Source organism: Ranitomeya imitator, chromosome 3 (assembly GCF_032444005.1).
Source record: "Ranitomeya imitator isolate aRanImi1 chromosome 3, aRanImi1.pri, whole genome shotgun sequence".
NCBI lineage: Eukaryota > Metazoa > Chordata > Amphibia > Anura > Dendrobatidae > Ranitomeya > Ranitomeya imitator.
The window spans coordinates 292735345-292749958 of record NC_091284.1 but is presented as its reverse complement, the minus strand read 5'-3'; the positions used below and the strand labels follow the sequence as shown (position 1 = coordinate 292749958).

Below are 14614 nucleotides of genomic sequence, written 5' to 3'. Positions count from 1 at the left end.
CACCCGGCCGCGAGCTGCCGCACTCCCCCCGTGAGTGCCGCCGATCCACTATGACGTATTATCCTTTCACTGGGAATTAAGTCCTAGGTCACCTCGACAGGATAGTACGTCATATGGGATAAAGGGATTAAGGCTAGAGAACAACCTCTCTACACTAAATTGGGTTTGTGGCAAAGCAGTAACCACATGGGAAACATCTAACAATTTCAGGGTATAAAGGAATTGCCTCGTGCAATCAGTTTTGATGAACGATTGAACTCTTTTACTTCTTTGAAAGCAAGTGAAAACCATTGCCGAAATATGGTCAATCTGGCCTCGGGGGTCAATGTATACCATGCCCCCCCTGAGCGAAGCATGGCCACAGCCCGCGAGGCGAACGCCCGGGTGAAGATTCTCCACGGGGGCCGCAGGTGCGCTCCCCCCCCCCCCCCTTGTCGAGTTAAAGATCCTGCTGTCCACGGGGGTCACCTTTTGGTGCCCCCCCTGTTGACCAAAGGTGGCCATGCAGCCCGTGAGGCACATCGGTGCCCGGGCTAGGTAAGCTCCTTGGTGGGTTTTGGGGCCCTCCCTGTCGAGCGTGAAGAAGCAGGTCTCCCCCCTCCGTCCCTTCCCCCTGACGGTACCTGAGGCTATACTGTAGCAGTGTCTAGAGTGGTAAGTGAAGAGGTAATTGCGACGCTCCCTCCAGCGGCACCAGGTATCCAGGAACGGGGGTACATGCGTGCGCTCGGCAGCACGCGGAACGTTTAGTGCGGGCAGGGGGGCCAGAATCTTCAGCGCGCACCGGAAGTAAAGTCCGGGTGCGGGCCCGGAAGTGAAGGAGCGTGCACCGGAAATAATAGCCGTGTGCACGCGCAGTACCCGGCGGCAGCACTTGGAGGCAGGATCAACCAGGTGTATGGGATCACTTTACCGCGCAGGCGTCGCTGGCGGCCGGCAATGGCAGGATCAGCCAGGTAAATGGTGGCTTTTGTAGCGCGCACCGGAACTGGTTACCGGGTGCGCGCTTTGAAATGATTACAGCGCAGGTGTTGCGCTAGCGGCGGCAGGATCAACCAGGTGTTTGATTTGCTTATAAGAGCAATGGTGCAGTGGTGCAGGCACGATCAGCCAGGTAATCCATCATGACAGGTGCAATCATACACCTGATTCCTGAAGTGCCCAGTAAAGGCAGGATCAACCAGGTGATCCATTAAAAATATAAGGGGAAGACTTAGAATAAAGAATGTCCCCTATGTAAAAAGCCTTTAATAACATCTTGGGGTAAAAGACTGTGTCAGGAATGTATTAACCAGACTGGGGCGGAGGAAACACCCTCCTTTTACGGACAGCCTAAGATCTCTGATTCAGTCCGAAGGCTCTAAGTCCGTAAGAGCATTACAGACAGCTGACACAGATGCCAGATCTAGGGACAGATCCAGCCCCTCTATAGCATCCCAAAGGGATTCCTCGGGGTTAGAACAGGATTCAGATACGGCCCGCTGTTCTGATCGTAGCTCAGAGGAGGAAGACACTTTTCCAGCAGAGGCTACAGATAAACTTATTAAAGCTGTTCGCTCTACCATGGGGCTGGTAGATGAGAAGGTCGAAAAGACAGCCCAAGAACAACCCAAATGTTCAGTGGCCTACAAAAGAAAAAACGGAGGTCATTCCCTGTTAACGATCAAATACAAGAACTGATTAAAAGGAAATGGCAAAAGCCAGAAAAAAGGTCCCAAATAACTACCTCCCTAAAAAGAAGGTATCCCTTTGAAGAGGAAGCGTCCTCATCTTGGGACAGAGCCCCAAAAATTGTTGTGGCGGTCTGAAAAGTGTCCAGGAAGTCCTCCCTGCCGTTTGAGGACCTAGGTTCTCTAAAAGAACCTCTGGACAGGAAGGTGGACAGTTCCCTGAAGACAGCTTGGGAAGCCTCAGCAGGAGCACTAAGGCCAGCTATCGTGGCCACTTGTGTCACCAGATCCCTTAAAATCTGGATAGACAATCTGGAGGAACAGGTAGAGCAAAAAGTTCCCAGGGAAGCTATTCTAGAGTCACTACCAACCATGAGGGCAGCGGCTATGTTTCTGGCTGAAGCATCAGCAGACTCTGCTAGGCTGGCAGCAAAATCAGCAGCGTTAGCTAACACTGGACGCCGTGCCGTATGGCTTAAATGCTGGCCAGGGGACACTCAGGCAAAAATGAAGCTTTGTTCTTTGCCTTGTGAGGGAAACTTCCTGTTCGGACCGGCATTAGACGAGGTATTGGAGAAGGCCGGTGATTAAAAAAAGAACTTTCCAAGACAGCCATTTCAGCCCTTTCGTCGCTCCTTTCGGAGAGGCCAAAGATTCCGAAAGCAGCAGTACAGGGACCGAGACAGAAGCAACCTGGACAAGCGACCCAGGGGAGGAAAGGGCTTCTATTTTGGCAAGTCCCCCAGAGACACCAAAAAACCCTCCCAGTGACGGTCTTTCTCAGGTGGGAGGGAGGCTCTCTCACTTCCTTCCAGCCTGGGAGAGGATCTCCTCCAGCATATGGATCAGGCAGATCGTAGGATCAGGCCTAAAGCTAAAATTCCACCACTGGCCTCCAAGAAGATATATGCAGACCCCGGTACAGTCCTCCCAAGAAAAGCAAGACAGTCTGGAGGGGAAGTAACATCACTCCTAGACAAGCATGTCTTGGAAGAAGTTCCTATAGAGGAAAGGAGGGAAGGATTTTATTCCCCTCTTTTTCTCATAAAAAATCGGACAACTCTTGGAGGACAATTATATATCTAAAAGGCCTCAACAAATTTCTTGTAATACCATCATTCAAGATGGAAACCATAAAATCGGCGGTGAAACTTCTCTATCCCCAGTGTTACATGTCCGTCCTCGACCTCAAGGACGCTTATTATCACATCCCAATCAGACAACAAGATCGTCAGTTCCTCAGAGTGGCAGTTCAGATGGGGTCCCAGCTGCGTCACTTCCAGTACAGGGCTCTGCCCTTTGGGATAGCAACCGCCCCACGCGTATTTACGAAGCTGATTGCAGAGGTCACAGCACATCTCAGGGAAAAAGACACTCTAATAATTCCCTACTTGGATGACTTCCTGATAGTGAGAAAAGTTCTTTCCCACTGTCAGGAGCAGGTCAGAATAGTGATGGACACTCTTCAGGCACTGGGATGGCAACTAAATCTCAAGAAGTCCAAGCTAGAGTCGGCAATGATCCAGAATTTCCTGGGGATAACGGTAGACTCCGTGGCACAGGAGTGTCGCCTCCCAGAAGAAAAAGGAAAAATCAAACAGAAGATTATGGCCACATTAAAAAAAACGGAAATGACTTAAGAAGGGCCATGTCGGGGTCCCTAACCTCCTGCATATCGGCAGTAAAATAGGCCCAGTTCCATGCAAGAGAACTGCAATGGTGTGTGCTGCAGAACGACCGAGAACTTCAGGGGCAGTTAGAGCTGAGTCTCACTCTCCCACTCTCTGTGCTCCAATCTCTCAGATGGTGGTTACAGATAGTCATCCCCCAGAGGAGTTCCCTGGACATTCACAGCCTCCATGGTAATCACAACGGACGCCAGTCCATGGGGATGGGGAGCTCACTCAGACACACTATGGGTCCAAGACCCCTGGGCGCAAGAGGAGAAGGATCTATCCTCAAACGAGTGGGAGCTCCCAGCAATAGAAAAGGCGCTAGAGAGATTACTTCCACACTTGGCAGGGCATCATGTGAGAGTCCCATCGGTCAACCGAACAGCGGTCGCATACAGAAAACACCAGGGAGGCACCTGCTCTCGGGCACTGATGCACATAACCACAAGACTCATATCTCTAGCCGAAAGGCACTTCCTGTCATTATCGGCCCTGCATATCCGAGGTGTGGACAACATAAAGGCAGACTTTCTATGCAGGAATCACTTGAGGCAAGGGGAATGGTCCCTAAAAAAGTCCGTTTTTCAACGGATAGTGCACATGTGGGGAAAACCCAGGGTGGACCTCTTTGCCTCAAAAGTCAACAAGAAAGTCCAAAAATTCTGCTCCCTAAACCCTGCAGACAGGCCGTTGGCAGTAGACGCCTTCAGCGTAGAATGGACGTCAGGACTCCTGTATGCCTTCCCACCGATATGTCTAATCCCAGCAGTTCTGAGGAAGATCAGGAAAGACAAGGCCAGAGTGATTGTGATAGCTCCCTTCTGGCCAAAAAGACCGTGGTTTTACTGGCTGAGAGTGATGTCAGTGACGGACCCGTGGGTTCTCCCGGAAGACCAGGACCTTCTAACTCAGGGTCCCTTCAACCACCCGCAGAACTCTGGGCTTCATTTGACAGCCTGGCATTTGAGCGGTCGGTACTAGAGAAAGAAGGGTTCTCAGCTGGGTTAATAGCCACCTTGCTCAGCAGCAGAAAACCAGTAACGACCAAGATCTATGGGAGGATATGGAAGAAATTCCTGTCCAGCTCAGGGCCAATACGGGAAGGGGAGGTCCCGATAGTGGCAATACTGGAGTTCCTGCAGAAGGGCTTAGATCTGGGGTTAGCTGTTAGTACCCTCAAAGTACACATTTCAGCCTTAGCAGCCCTATTCAACTGTGACTTGGCAAGTAATAGGTGGGTGGTGAGGTTTATCCGAGCCTGTAGTAGAGCTGATTCTGTTCCATCTCCTACTCCTCCACCATGGGATCTGAATTTAGTGTTAACAGCCCTGACGGAAAGCCCCTATGAGCCGTTAAATACAACTACTGATAAAATACTAACATTAAAAACAGCTTTGATAGTGGCACTTACATCAGCCCGTAGGGTGGGAGATTTACACGCATTGTCAGCTGACCCCCCTTACACACAAATTTTGGATGATAGGGTTGTATTAAAATTAGATCCGGCATATCTCCCCAAAGTGGTATCAAGATTCCATAGAGCTCAGGATATAACCCTACCCTCTTTCTGTTCCAATCCTAGTAACAAGAAAGAGGAGAGACTCCATTGCTTAGATGTCAGGAGATGTATCCTACAGTATCTAGAGAATACAAAATCCTGGAGGAAGCAGAGGGCTTTATTTGTTTCGTTCCAGGGGTCAAGGAAGGGCCTTAAAGCCTCAAAACAGACTATAGCTAGATGGGTGAGAGAGGCCATTATTCTAGCATATAGTAGTGCAGGCAGGGTTGTTCCACAGGGTCTGAAAGCCCACTCCACGAGGGCCATGGCGACGTCGTGGGCGGAGAGAGCTGATGCTACCATCGACCAAATCTGTAAGGCGGCCACTTGGTCCTCTCCGTCTACATTTTTTAAACATTATAGGCTAGACCTATCTGCTACCTTTGATCTCACATTTGGAAGAAGAGTGTTACAAGCAGTGATCCGTCCCTAGAAGAGAATACAAATCTCTGTAACTCTCTTTCTCGTAGTGCCGTCATGTATGATGGAAAAACACTGGTATTACATACCTGGTAATGTCTCATGAAAAAACACATGACGGCACCCTTATATTCCCACCCTTTTGATCACGTCATTAGTTGGGTGCATTATTAGCATTATTTGTATTATACACTCCCTGGGGTATCGGTGAATAGAACCGTATAGGAGAGAGGAGCCGCCCCTTTTATCTTGAAGGTTTCCTGTCCTTGATGGGCGGATCCCCTCTCTCGTGGTGCCGTCATGTCTCATGAAAAAACACATTACCAGGTATGTAATACCCGTGTTTCAGTGCCGCAGCTGAATGATTTAAATCTATTAGCCAGCATAAGTACATGTGGGGGTTGCCTGGTTGCTAGGGAATCCCCACATGTAATTATGCTACCTAACAGATGTAAATCATTCTGCTGCTGCACTGAAAACTAAATCTCCGAGTACTTACAAATACTCGGAGGACACTCGAGCGTGCTCAGGAAATCTCGAGTTCCGAGTATAATCACTCCTCACTAGTTAAGGGCTTCTGCAATCACTAATTTTCTAATACTTTCTCTTTCAAGAGAAACATAAAGTTTGTGGGCCATATCCCCATTAAGAGATGTAAAAGCTGAACATGCAAATAATAATGGTGCACAGTCCTTCACGACAAGCTCGATGAGCTGTCTTTCAAACACATCTTCTCTCATTGTTGCAGTAACTTTGTCACTTACAAAATATCTTGTAACTGATGTTTGAGACACTCTTTCCTCCTCCTTTGCCTGGCAGGAAGTGCTGGTCTCTAGTTTCTTGATGGTGCTGTGATCTTTTTCAATCACAGCTTTGTAAATGTATGGGTAGCAGTGTTGTAAATGTCTTCTTAGATTGGAAGCTCTGGAAGGAGCATTTTTATCACTGCCTGAGTATGCTCTGATTTTGGCATCACAGCATTTTTCATCTGGGTCACTTATACACTGACACACAAAATATTTTTTATCTTGAGTCACTGTAAAATGCTCAAATACAGCTGACTTCACAAGATGCTTCTTAGACATTTTGTAATCGTGTAGTTTAGCTCTCAAAATATTTTTGTCCTGTAAAAAATAAGGTATATTGTAATTCTTGCAAGAATAGGGAATCATGCACTGTATAATTTAGCATATAAATAAAACAATCTTTGCATAAATCAATAGGACAGATAAGTTTGTAAAATGTTACCTTTATGCTGAACTTTCAATGTCAGGCTTGTCTCGGTACAGATCACTAAATTATTAATAATAATAATAATAATAATATTTATATAGCACCATTGATTCCATGGTGCTTTACATGAGAAGGGGTTACATACAAGTTACAGATATCACTTACAGTAAACAACTAACAATGACAGACTGATACAGAAGGGTGAGGACCCTGCCCTTGCGGGCTTACATTCTACAGGATTATGGGGAAGGAGACAGTAGGTTGAGGGTTGCAGGAGCTCCGGTGTTGGTGAGGCGGTAGCTTCGGTAGTGATGAGGAGGCAGCGGGGTCAGTGCAGGCTGTAGGCTTTCCTGAAGAGATGGGTTTTCAGGTCCTGTCTGAAGGATCCGAATGTGGTTGATAGTCGGACGTGTTGGGGCAAAGAATTCCAGAGGATGGTCTGGAGGTGGTTGGGTGAGGAGCGAATAAGTGTGGAGGAGAGAAGGAGGTCTTGGGAGGACCGGAGATCACGTGAGGGAAGATATCGGGAGATTAGTTCAGAGATATATGGAGGAGACAGGTTGTGGATGGCTTTGTAGGTCAGTATTAGTAATTTGAACTGGATACGCTGAGGGTATGGGAGCCAGTGAAGAGATTTGCAGAGGAGGGAAGCAGAGTAGTAGCGAGGAGAGAGATTAATTAGTCGGGCAGCAGAGTTAAGAATGGACTGGAGAGGTGCAAGGGTGTTAGCAGGGAGGCTGAAGAAAAGGATTTTGCAGTAGTCAAGGCAGGAGATGATGAGGGCGTGCACAAGCATTTTAGTAGATTGACAGTTGAGGAAAGGACGGATTCTGGAGATATTTTTGAGCTGGAGGTGATAGGAGGTGGAAAGAGCTTGGATGTGCGGTTTGAAGGACAGGGCAAACTAAATGCTTCACCTATTTCTTCAGTCTATGAAGAGGGGAAGAGGAAAGGAGCATGTTTGTGCTGATTGATATTGCAGAACACACAAATATGTATGTTCTCATCGATCCTGTTACTGTATTTCTGAATTTGAGATGTTAGAAAACAATTTTTCCCCTTATATTCTATGTATATTGTATATGTTATCAGGGCAGCTAATTACTCCAAACATGAGCTAAGGGGAAAAACAAATTAAAACATCAAGTGTAAAGAGACAACATATACTGGACTATTGATTTATGCAGTTTATTGAAAGATTAGATATATGCTTTAGGAAGTACTTACCTTCTTTAATTCTGCTTTATGGGTTCACTCCAGAAATTCTGAGATGAATGAAGGCTTTCCTTCCTTGTTTTTGTATTTTTTCACCTTAACCCCTTCATGACCCAGCCTATTTTGACCTTAATGACCTGGCCGTTTTTTTGCAATTCTGACCAGTGTCCCTTTATGAGGTAATAACTCAAGAACGCTTCAACGGATCCTAGTGGTTCTGAGATTGTTTTTTCGTGACATATTGGGCTTAATGTTAGTAGTAAATTTAGGTCAATAAATTCTGTGTTTATTTGTGATAAAAACGGAAATTTGGCGAGAATTTTTAAAATTTCACAATTTTCACATTTTGAATTTTTATTCTGTTAAACCAGAGAGTTATGTGACACAAAATAGTTAATAAATAACATTTCCCACATGTCTACTTTACATCAGCACAATTTTGGAAACAGCAAAATTTACAAAACCATTTTTTTAGGGACCACCTCACATTTGAAGTCAGTTTGAGGGGTCTATATGGCTGAAAATACCCAAAAGTGACACCATTCTAAAAACTGCACCCTTCAAATTGCACAAAACCACATTCAAGAAGTTTATTAACCCTTCAGGTGCTTCACAGCAGCAGAAGCAACATGGAAGGAAAAAATGAACATTTAACTTTTTAGTCCCAAAAATGATCTTTTAGCAACAATTTTTTTATTTTCCCAATGGTAAAAGGAAAAACTGAACCACGAAAGTTGTTGTCCAATTTGTCCTGAGTACGCGGATACTTCATATGTGGGGGTAAACCACTGTTTGGGCGCACGGCAGGGCTTGGAAGGGAAATTGATCCGTAAAAATGAAAAAGTACTTTTTTTTTCACAAAAAATTTCTTTTCGCCTCAATTTTTTCATTTTCGCATGGGCAATAGGATAAAATGGATCGTAAAATTTGTTGGGCAATTTCTCCCGACTACGCCGATACCTCACATTTGGGGGTAAACCACTGTTTGGGCACACGGCAGGGCTCGGAAGGGAAGGCGCGCCATTTGACTTTTTGAATGGAAAATTAGCTCCAATTGTTAGCGGACACCATGTCGCGTTTGGAGAGCCCCTGTGTGCCTAAGCATTGCAGATCCCTCACAAATGACCCCATTTTGGAAACTAGACCCCCAAAGGAACTAATCTAGATGTGTGGTGAGCACTTTGAACCCCCAAGTGCTTCACAGAAGTTTATAACGCAGAACCATGAAACTAAAAAAAAAAATTTTTTTTTTCCAAAAATGATATTTTTAGCCCGCAATTTTTTAATGTGGGTGTCACGTTGCGTTTGCAGAGACCCTGATGTGGCTAAACAGTAGAAACCCCCCACAAGTGACCCCATTTTAGAAACTAGACCCCGAAAGGAACTTATCTAGATATGTGGTGAGCACTTTGAACCCCCACAGAAGTTTATAACGCAGAGCCGTGAAAATAATAAATACGTTTTTTTTTTCCTCAAAAATAATTTTTTAGCCCAGAATTTTTTATTTTCCCAAGGGTTACAGGAGAAATTGGACCCCAGTAATTGTTGCGCAGTGCATCCTGAGTATGCTGGTACCCCATATGTGGGGGTAAACCACTGTTTGGGCACACGTCGGGGCTCGGAAGTGAGGGAGCACCATTTGACTCTTTGAATACAAGATTGGCTGGAATCAATGGTGGCGCCATGTTGCGTTTGGAGACCCCTGATGTGCCTAAACAGTGGAAACCCCTAAATTCTACCTCCAACACTAACCCCAATACACCCCTAACCCTAATCCCAACTGTAGCCATAACCCTAATCACAACCCTAACCACAACCCTAACCCTAAGGCTATGTGCCCACGTTGCGGATTCGTGTGAGATTTTTCCGCACCATTTTTTGAAAAATCCGTGGGTAAAAGGCACTGCGTTTTACCTGTGGATTTACCGCAGATTTCCAGTGTTTTTTGTGCGGATTTCACCTGCGGATTCCTATTGAGGAACAGGTGTAAAACGCTGCGGAATCCGCACAAAGAATTGACAGGCTGCGGAAAATACAACACAGCGTTTCCGCGCTGTATTTTCCGCACCATGGGCACAGCGGATTTGGTTTTCCAGAGGTTTACATGGTACTGTAAACCTGATGGAACTCTGCTGCGAATCCGCAGCAGCCAATCCACTGCGGATCCGCAGCCAAATCCGCACCGTGTGCACATAGCCTAATTCTAAAGGTATGTGCACACACTGCGGAAAACGCTGCGAATCCGCAGCAGTTTCTCATGAGTTTACAGTTTAATGTAAACCTATGGGAAACAAAAATCGCTGTACACATGCTGCAGAAGAACTGCACGGAAACGCAGCGGTTTACATTCCGCAGCATGTCACTTCTTTCTGCGGATTCCGCAGCGGTTTTACAACTGCTTCAATAGTAAACCGCAGTTGTAAAACCGCAGTGAAATCTGTTACATAGTTACATAGTTATTAAGGTTGAAGGAAGACTATATGTCCATCTAGTTCAACCCATAGCCTAACCTAACATGCCCTAACATGTTGATCCAGAGGAAGGCAAAAAAAATGCGCAGAAAAACCGCGGTAAATCCGCGATAAATCCACAGCGGTTTAGCACTGCGGATTTATCAAATCCGCTGTGGAAAAATCAGCAGAGGACCAGAATACGTGTGCACATACCGAAACCCTAACCCTAACCCTAGTTCTAATCCCAACCTTAGTGGAAGAAAAAAAAAATTTCTTTATTTTATTATTGTCCCTACCTATGGGGGTGACAAAGGGGGGGGGTCATTTGGTATTTTTTTTATTTTGATCACTGTGAGGTTTTATCACAGTGATCAAAATGCACTTGAAACGAATCTGCCGGACGCGCATGCGCCCGCCATTTTGGAAGATGGCGGCGCCCAGGAAAGAAGACGGATGGACCCCGGGAGGCTCGGTAAGTATGATGGGGTGGGGGGGAGCACGGGGAGGTGAATCGGCGCATGGGGGGGTGGATCGCAGTGCGGGGGGAGGTGGATCGGAGTGCGGGGGAGTGGATCGGAATGCAGGGGGGTGGGATTGGAGCACAAGGGGGGCGGACCACAGATCGGAGGGCTGGGGGGGCGATTGGTGGGGTGGGGGCACATCAGTGTTTCCAGCCATGATATTGCAGCATCGACCATGGCTGGATTGTAATATTTCACCAGTTTTTTAGGTGAAATATTACAAATCGCTCTGATTGGCAGTTTCACTTTCAACAGCCAATCAGAGCGATCGTAGCCACGGGGGGGTAAAGCCACCCCCCCTGGGCTAAAGTACAACTCCTCCTGTCCCTGCAGGCCGGGTGAAATTACAGTTAACCCTTTCACCCGGCCTGCAGGAGCCCAATCCGGCCATGACGCATATGCTGCGTCACAGGTCGGAATGGCACAGGTTTTCATGGCACATATGGTGCGTCAAAGGTCGGGAAGGGGTTAACGACCGCCGATACGTCTTTTAACGGCGGCAGTTAAGGGTACTTAAACCACAGCGCCGTTAATTAATGGCGCTGCGGAAAAAGTGAATAGCGCCCCCCCAGAGTCGGATTTTCTCTGGGGTCTCAGTTGCCGGGGGAAGCCGAGACCCCAGAGAACATGATTTGGGGGGGAGGGGGGTGGTTATCGACCCCCGGGTTGCGATCGCCAGTAATTAACCGTTTACCAGCGATCGCAAAAAAAAAAAGTGACTTCCCATTTAATTTCTCTGTCCTCGGATATGATCGCACATCAGAGGACAGAGAAATGGGGTCCCCAATAGCCCCCGATACTCACCTGTCTCCCCCGGTGCTCCTCGTGGCTCCTGATGGGCGCCGCCATCTTGTTCCGGCCACAAAATGGCGGGCACATGCGCAGTGCGCCTGCCGGCCGGCACCCGGCAAATCTTTGGGGTCTCGGCTGCCGGGGGTAGCCGAGACCCCAAAGAACATGATCGGGATCGGGTTTTATTGACCCCTGTTTTGCGATCGCCGGTAATTAACTGTTTACCGGCGATCACAAAAAAAAAGCGATCTTTCATTCCTGCTTCTTCTCCTAACCGCCAGCTTCTCTGTTCGGAAAGAAAATGGTGGACGCATGCAGGTGGAGTGGTTGGGGCTAAATTTAGGGTTGGGGCTAAATTTAGGGTTGGGGCTAAATTTAGGGTTAGGGTTGGGGCTAAATTTAGGGTTGGGGCTAAATTTAGGGTTAGGCTTCTTTCACACTTCAAAATTGTGCACAACGTGGGCAGCGGATGCAGTTTTTCAACGCATTCGCTGCCCAGTCTACGTCCTGGGGAGGAGGGGGCGGAGTTACGGCCACGCATGCGCAGTCGGAAATGGCGGACGCGACGTACAAAAAAATTTACATTGAACTTTTTTTGTGCCGACGGTCCGCCAAAATACAACTGATCCAGTGCACGACGGACGCGACGTGTGGCCATCCATCGCGGTCCGTCGGCAATACAAGTCTATGGGCAAAAAATGCATCCTGCGGGCACATTTACAGGGTCCGTTTTTTGTCCAAAATGACGGATTGCGACGGATGCCACACGATGCAAGTGTGAAAGTAGCTAAAGTTAGGGTTGCGGCTAAATGTAGGGCTAGTTTTGGGGCTAAATATAGGGTTAGGGCTAGGGTTGCGGCTAAAGTTAAGGTTAGAGTTGGGATTAGGGTTTGTATTAGGGTTAGGGTTGGCATTAGGGTTACATTTGGGATTAGGGTTAAGGTTAGGGTTGGGATTAGGGTTACATTTGGGATTAGGGTTAAGGTTAGGGTTGGGATTAGGGATGTATTGGGATTAGGGTTAGGTTTGAGGTTAGTGTTGAGATTAGGATTAGGGGTGTGTTGGATTTAGGGTTTTGATTAGGGTTGTGGTTAGGGTTGACATTAGGGTTGTTTTGGGGTTAGGGTTGTGATTATCGTTAGGGTTGTGATTAGGATTATGGGTTGCGATTAGGGTTAGGGGTGTGTTGGGGTTAGGGTTGGAGTTAGAATTTGAGGGGTTTCCACTGTTTAGATACATCAGGGGGTCTCCAAACACGACAGCCAATTTTGCGCTCAAAAAGTCAAATGGTGCTCCCTCCCTTCTGAGCTCTGCCGTGCGCCCAAACAGTGGTTTACCCCCACATATGGGGCATCAGCGTACTCGGGATAAATTGGACAACAACTTTTGGGGTACAATTTCTCCTGTTACCCTTGTGAAAATAAAAACTTGGGGGCTACAAAATCTTTTTTGTGGACAAAAAAAATATTTTTTATATTCACGACTCTGCATTATAAACTTCTGTGAAGCACTTGGGCATTCAGAGTTCTCAACACATCTAGACAAGTTCCATGGGGGTCTAGTTTCCAAAATGAGGTCACTTGTGGGGGGTTTCCACTGTTTAGGCACATCAGGTGCTCTCCAAACGCGACATGGCGTCCGATCTCAATTCCAGCCAATTCTACATTGAAAAAGTAAGGCTACGTTCAGATTAGCGTTGCGCGCCGCTGCGTTGGCGACGCAACGCACGACGCACGAAAAAACGCGTGCAAACGCACGCAAAAACGCTGCGTTTTGCGACGCGTGCGTCGTTTTTTGACGAAAATCGGACGCAAGAAAAATGCAACTTGTTGCATTTTCTTGCGTCCGACGCTAGCGTCAAAAACGACGCACGTGTCGGAAAACGCAGCAAGAAAAACGCATGCGTCCCCCATGTTAAACATAGGGGCGCATGACGCGTGCGTCGCCGCTGCGTTTCCCGACGCAGCGTCGGGAAACGCTAATCTGAACGTAGCCTAAAACGGCACTCCTCTTCCAAGCTCTGCGGTGCGCCCAAACAGTGGTTTACCCCCACATATGTAGTATCGGCGTATTCAGGAGAAATTGCAGAACAAAATTTATGGTTTAATTTCTGCTTTTACACTTGTGAAAATAATAAAAAAAAAGGTTCTGAAGTAAAATGTTTGCAAAAAAAAAAGTTAAATGTTCATTTTTTCCTTCCACATTGTTTTAGTTCCTGTGAAGCACGTAAAGGGTTAATAAACTTCTTGAATGTGGTTTTGAGAACCTTGAGGGGTGCAGTTTTTAGAAAATAACCAAGTGTGACACCATTCTATCATATAGACCCCTCAAAATGACTTCAAATGTGATGTGGTCCCTAAAAAAAATGGTGTTGTAAAAATGAGAAATTGCTGGTCAACTTTTAACCCTTATAACTCCCTAACAAAAAAAAATTTGTTTCCAAAATTGTGCTGATGTAAAGTAGACATGTGGTAAATGTTATTTATTAACTATTTTTCGTTACATATCTCTCAGATTTAAGGGCATAAAAATACAAAGTTTGAAAATTGCAAAATTTAAATTTTTTTTGCCATATTTCCGTTTTTTTCATAGATAATCGCAAGTAATATCGAAGAAATGTTACAACTAACATGAAGTACAATATGTCACGAAAAAACAGTCTCAGAATCAGCGGCATCCGTTAAAGCGTTCCAGAGTTATAACCTCATAAAGTGAGTGGTCAGAATTGTAAAAATTGGCTCGGTCATTAAGTACCAAATTCGCTGTCACTAAGGGGTTAATGTAGAGGAGAAGCCTTCTACTTATGATGAACATAAACTGCAGCACAGATTCATCTCAGCTATGTCTAGACCTTAGATCAGGAATAGGACAGACATTTCATAACTTTACCAAATTCTTATGAAAAAAATATTCCCCCTAAACTGCATTGAACTACTGTACCCAATTTATTACCGTATATACTCAAGTATAAGCCGAGATTTTCAGCCCAAAATTTTTAAGTGCCCCTCTCGGCTTATACTCGAGTCATGGTAGTGGTGGGGTCGGCGGGTGAGAGGGAGAGGGCGCTGAGGTATACTTA

General features: G+C 46.3%; 1 protein-coding gene across 6 annotated transcripts in view; it reads left to right on the top strand.

Moving 5' to 3' along the window:
• Positions 1 to 14614, top strand: part of GGNBP2 (gametogenetin binding protein 2) — a 288037-nt gene that overhangs the window by 15704 nt on the left and 257719 nt on the right. For 2 of the 6 annotated variants that reach the window (XM_069756547.1, XM_069756546.1), the window contains exon 2: positions 14128 to 14246. The exons of the other annotated variants lie outside the window; for them this stretch is intronic. The gene's annotated coding sequence lies outside the window, so the exon portion shown is untranslated. The remainder of the gene's footprint in view (positions 1 to 14127; positions 14247 to 14614) is intronic. 6 annotated transcript variants of the gene reach the window in all.